Source organism: Pistacia vera, unplaced genomic scaffold (genome assembly GCF_008641045.1).
Source record: "Pistacia vera cultivar Batoury unplaced genomic scaffold, PisVer_v2 Contig212, whole genome shotgun sequence".
In the NCBI taxonomy this organism is placed as follows: domain Eukaryota; kingdom Viridiplantae; phylum Streptophyta; class Magnoliopsida; order Sapindales; family Anacardiaceae; genus Pistacia; species Pistacia vera.
In genome coordinates, this window is record NW_022196016.1 from 547880 (window position 1) to 554276 (window position 6397).

Consider the following 6397-nt stretch of genomic DNA (forward strand, 5'->3'; position numbering starts at 1 on the left):
AATGTTTTTGCGATGCTTTCACCATGCCAAGTTTTGGTTAGGGAAAAATCTACAGTTCATCAACCAAGATACAGAACTATTATACTACCCAATGAATTAGAGTTTCAGCTGTGACAATTGCAAAGTTGGAGATGATTTTATATAGTCAAATTCTCAATGAATTCATTTGACAACATTATGGAGAAGAGAAAAAAAAAACTTAGCAGATAAGGGGACTAATGACAAGTGAAGATGAGTATTCTCTTCATGAACTTTCAACGAAAATTTAGAAACAAAGTATGAACTAGTAGTATCCATAGTTATTCATTCTTAAGGAAAGGAATGACTTCCTGATTGCATCAAACATTATCAGCTAGAATGTAAGTTGTTAGCGATTGCCAAAGTTTGAAGTCTTTTCGAATCCAAAGTTTCTATCTATCTTGCATTAAAATGAGTCAGATGTCTTCCCCATTCCGAACTGCTACATACTTGGGGCTGCCTCCTGCATCAGTGTAAGTAAAATCATTTAATTGGTAAGACAAAAATGGGTTAATGGAACACAATGTCATATGTTCAGACTAGTATAATGAAAATGAGACTAATTTGAATCAAGTGGTGCATTTTCTTCCGGATGAAGCTCTGTATCACTCGAATTATATTTTTCAGAGTCCGCATGGGGTTGGTGTGCTGATGTTACTCAAGCAACCAACTTTTGTTTACAAAGGAAACATCAAACAGAGAAATATACAAGCAAATGGAACTAGTTCTCCTATCATCATGGACTCACCAGAGAAGATAAGGTCCAAATTTCAGAACACTTTAAACAATTAACGGTATGTATACATGGTAAGAGGTCTATGTTTACCGACAAGCAATTAATGCAGACTGTTCACTAAAGACAATATCTTCACATCATAACATCAACAATTTGAGTCATGAGAAGTTCATGTATTTTTACTTTTAATTGCCATGAAATTTTAGAGTAGATTTACTTCAGATTTTGGTCTACTGATATTGAGATTAATGAAATAAAGCAAAAGAATAAACCTTTCCTCAAACATAGAATGTCTAATTTCAACAAAAGAATGAAAAAGCACTCAAATAAACAACTCATTCATTTATCTGTTTGTTTATTATTTTAAAGGAAAAATTCTTGTTTTGTCATATTACAAATAACATTAAGTAATGAAATTTTTTGAAGTTGACATACCTTTTTTGCAGAACTTTTGAGAGCGACTCAAAGGCAGCAGAAAGCATCATTTTCAGGCTTGACTTGCATGGATTGCCTTTGATGCTCTACTCGTTGGAGCTGTGATGACAATTGAAGCAAGTCAACTGTGGCCCCATCTTCACATTCAAGGCGATCCTTCACATTCATGCAATCCGGCTCTTGGTAGATCCCATGGTTGATATCAAAGTTGACGGCATCACTACTATCAGATATCAGTATGAGACCTAAGTTACTTCCTTCAACAGAGCTTATTCCAGATGAAGAGAACTTATTTGACACACCACTTGCTGATGCCTGCGAGGTGAACCCTGTGAACTTTTCAGAGACTTGAGTCATATTAAAATGGTTATTGCTGCCTGGCATGACTAGAGGGCGAGTAAAGGGAATTCCTGACAAATGGCTTGAAGAGTGCTGTGGCTTAGATGACAGAAGAGAGAGAGCACAACCAGAATCGGAAATCCCTGACAATCCTTGTATGGTTGATGCTGAATTGAAAACATTGAACTCTTCACTAGCCAATGAGGTGTCCTGGAACAAAGAACTTGAGCCAGAATTTGGCCCTCCCAGATCATGTGGATATCGAGTACCGTTCAAACTGAAAATGCTTTCAGTCGCTGTATTAGCTCCATTGCCATGAAAAAAGGGAACTGCTTTCTCAAAATTGTGAGGGAAAAGTGATTTAGACGGCAGACTTGCACTTGTAATCGGAATTGATGATAGAGGATTATAATGAGTCCCATCTTCATGTTTTATACGCTTGCACCATTCATTTGTTCCATATTTTGCATGATGGAAAATTCCGCTGGGAAGTATATCTTGGCAAATAAAGGATGATGTTAGTGCAGTCCCCTGAAATCTGCTATCTGCAAAGGCTGCACAGTGTGGAAAAGAAGCAAAACATACAGTTGCAAGAACATATCCTGACTGGAAGAGTTTCTGAAAACATAGGGACTTGAAAATCATCCGTGACCATCAATGTTCTGACATTAAGCAATAACATAAGGAAATAATTTTTTGAGTGAGGAATTTGTGCTGTGTTTTTTGTTAGAAATTATTCAAATTCTATTGGGAATGTGATTTGGCATAGTCTTAGGTTTGAATCTTTTTATCACAACATAAACTTGAGTGAGTTTCATGTCCTCAAAAACTTTACACTAAACCATTGTAAAGAATATAACTGAAAATGCAGGTTATGGAGAGAATATTAACCTACAGTAAGGAGATTTTCTCATCTTCAGTGGCTATTGTAATTTAACGTCCTTGGAAAAAAATACAGGTTGAGTAGTTTAAAGCTCAAACCAGGGAGACAGAGGGGATGGAGAACGAGAAACAGCAAATTTTGATCCTATCCCTCGACATTTACCAACACACAAGGATCGAATATATTTCACACCCATCATTGGCTAGGAAATTTGGTTCTGTTACAACTTGAGTGAGCAAACAGTGCCCAGTCAATAGTTTCCTTAATTCCACCAACACTTGTAATGGTCATAAATACTAAATACCAGACATGTAAATTGCTTCAATTAACATGTTGACATAGCTACATGTGTTTCTGTGAAGTTAATCACTGAAAAGTTATAACATCAATGCTTATGGCTTTCGGACAATGTACCAAAAAGATATTACTGTTATTGGTCTACATGTGTTTCACAAATTTTTGTTAGAAATCTCTCACGATGCATTTGGACGATAAGAACGACTCTTAAAGTTTCCATGATGTAATGTCTCCAGATGAAATTAGAATGAGGGTACGGGCTTTTGATAGAAAGTTGATCTCCCAGAAATATAGGCAAGGAACATAAACCAGAAGTCCAAAACATCAACTTAGATACAATAACTACATTCGAGTGTTTGAAAATTTTTAAGTTCAAAAGGAAGCCAATCATCAACTGTTTCCATACACGGAGACACAGAGAGAGATAAAAAAATAATGCAAAACCAGTTACAGAATTCTCAATACCATTATATGACTGAAGTAACTTCCCAGTCCGGCCAGCGTGAATACCAAGTTGAGGCTTTCTCCGACGCTCATTGTGGCCAGCAAGGCGTTTACGACAGCTGCGCTTACCATCATCAAATTCAGCCAGCAAATGAAACCTGGATAGTTAAACACTAGAACATATTATAGCAGCAATAAGATCCATGTATCATTGTTGAGAAAGGTCCAGCTAAACAAGGTTAATTTTAACCAGAGGTCTTAAAAACCCAAATTAGGCAATGTTTTAAGGATAAAAAGTTCTTTAAGGAAACCCCATTTATCCAAAACAGAGAACAAGGTCTGCATACTTAAAGTTCTTCAAGTAAGGAAACCCCATTCATCCAAAACAGAGAACAAGGTCGGAATACTTTATCTCAAAAATCTCTTAAAGTTACAATTCAAGAGATTTGAATAAACAACTAGCTCCCCAGAAAAAAAGAGAAAAAGAATATTGTGGAAAAGCGAAAAAGAGGGGGGAAAAATAATAACCCAACTTTAGTAAACTTAACTAAGAAGAAAACTAAACAGGATACAAACTCGAACAACTCATTGTTCCTTAGTCCTCTGTTATGAATGACAAGAAGAAACAAAAAGGGGAATTTTTTTTTTTTTTTGAAAGCTTCAAAAATTACAATAGAGTTAGAAAGGACTTGATAAAACATAACCAACCTGCTACATTGTTGACAAAATCTCTGCTCAAGGCCATTCACAATAACTTTAGCTGTCTTTGAGTGAACCTCGCAAACTTTATGCCTCTTGTGGTAGTCTTTTGAGGAGCTGAGATCCTTATTACAACCATAAACTTGGCAAAAGGCAGTATGCGAAGTAAGTCCGGCTAATCTCGCTCTCTTTGGAGGCGTAGACGACTCCGAAGAAGACAAGAGAGGGGCTCCTCCAGAAATCTTAGAGTTATGAGCATGAGCATCTCTTTGATCAACAAACCTGCCTAGCTTTAGATCAAAAAGTGATGAGTCCCTACTGCTGTTGGAGTCCACCACAGAGCTTGAAAGCTTTGAAGTGGACTCATCTTCAACAAGAAATGAGCTTGAGGTAGGTAGGCATAAAGGGATCTTCATCATTCTTCCACTACTTCTTTTCTACTCAAAACATCTCTATTGGATGGCTAGGTATTCTTTTTCCTACCAATTCTTGAATACCAAATTCACTAAAACCTGGTTCTCAATAGCTTGCTGTTGACCTGAGACTAACATGTTATTACCAAAACTTTTCAATTCCCAGCCCATCAATATGTTTTTATTCTTGCAGAAGAATCCGAAGGTGAAATTGATCATTTGCGATAGATCCTTTCCCCCCAGAAACATGGCTCCAAGACTCCATAAATTGCATACAAACCCACACACTTCAATTCAAGCAACAAATTCAAACTTTTTCTTTAAACACTTTTACCCAAACACCAAGCTTAATTAAATTTAAAATCTTCAAAAAGTTTCACCCCGTCAAGAGTATCCATTGAAGAACTTTACAAACACTTGAGAGAGTACAGAAACCACAAAAGAAAAGCCAAAATTTCCTTCTTTGAAAGCTCAAACAGTCAAGAAACTCAGTCCCTGAGATATCAAATGCACCAAAAAAGAAAAACCCATTAGAAAAAAGCAGCAGCACAAGAACCCAGACAGATACGAACAAAAAAGCTTCAAACTTTGACAGCACATACACTTGAATTCATAATGAAACAAACAACGAAACAAGTGAAGTGAAAGATCTTGTGTGCAAGACTACCAAAAATAGCACAAGTTATTATAAAGAGAAGGTAAGGCTTTTCAGTTTCAGTAACCAAAAGAAGAAACTGTAGCCCAAGTGATTATGTGTTCAAGTGTGAGTGAAAGTCTGAAAGAGAGAGAGAGAAAAGAAAGACATATACTTACCAGTATAAAGTAAAGTTAAATGGTACAAAACAATGGAAAGGTGAAGCCGAGAAAAACTGATGGTGTTAAAATGATTGAAGTGTAACAAAACACAAAATCTCCATGGAAGGAAAAAAGCAAGCTGTGGTTGTGGTTGTGGTGTGGTTGCTGTTGTTAGAGTTAAAAAGAGAGAAGAAATAAACCAAAAACACAAACACAAAGCATTGAAGAAAGGGTTTTAGTTGTTGAACTCCATTTTTCCACTTTGTTTAGAAACTTGGGAAATTACTATCCCACTCTGCTGCTTTGGAAATTGTTGCTCGACTTTTCGTCATATATATATGTTTTATTCTTGTCTTCGAAGCAAGAAGCATCACTATAATATATATATGATTATGCAATAATGGGATGTTGAGAATTAGTCGAGGAATTATATGAACTTCGATTGAACTTATGTATGAAGTTTTGGGTTTTTTTTTTCTTCTCTACCATGAAGAAACATAGATAAACATGAAATAAGACAAAAGTGAAAATTTTTAGATCACATTGTAATTAAATTTAGAATCAAAATTTGCAATTTATTCTTTTTATTTCTGATTTTTTTCTAAAAAAAATACATACGAACAACATATAAAAACCACAACAAAGTAGTAAAGAAAAATGATCTAATATGTCTTTTAAGTTTGAGTCATTTGATGATAAAAAAACAAGAGGTGATCTAAAATAATTTTTGAGTTCAAGTCCTTAAACACTTAATAGAGTGATCACTGAAACTCTTTTAACTGGTATTTTTAAGGATCTGAGAAATTAGTTAAAGTACAATAAACTAATCCGAATACCCGTTATACAAAATAATATAATAATAAGTAACATATAAAAATGTAGCAATAGCAACTAGAAAAACAGAAAGAGCCCAAATAATAATTATTGGACTAAATGAAATGAACTAATATTATAAATTATGTACATTTATTTGTATATATAGTAAAAAAAAAAAAAAAAAAAAACACTCCATATATTTGGAAATAATGAGAAATACAAAAAAAAAAAGGTGAAAACCCAAATACTAAAGCCTTTTTCTTCCATAAATGCTTTGAAAAAAAAAAATGCATGGAGAAAGAAAGAAAGAAATACAACTCACAAAAGGCATGAAAAACATATTTCTGAAAATTAGAAAAAAAAAAAATTATTATATATAGAGAGAGAGAGAGAATATCTGTAGAAACATGAAAAACATTGGCAGAAAAACACATGATGCAAAAAAGGGGCAATAATTCAGTGAGAGTGATGTACAACTAGTCTCCATGAACTTTCAACACACTCAATAATGTTGGGATCTAG

At 34.7% G+C, this 6397-nt stretch overlaps 1 pseudogene; it reads right to left on the bottom strand.

Moving 5' to 3' along the window:
* Positions 1-221: 221 nt before the first annotated feature.
* Positions 222-4529, bottom strand: LOC116129588 (annotated as a pseudogene).
* Positions 4530-6397: the final 1868 nt, after the last annotated feature.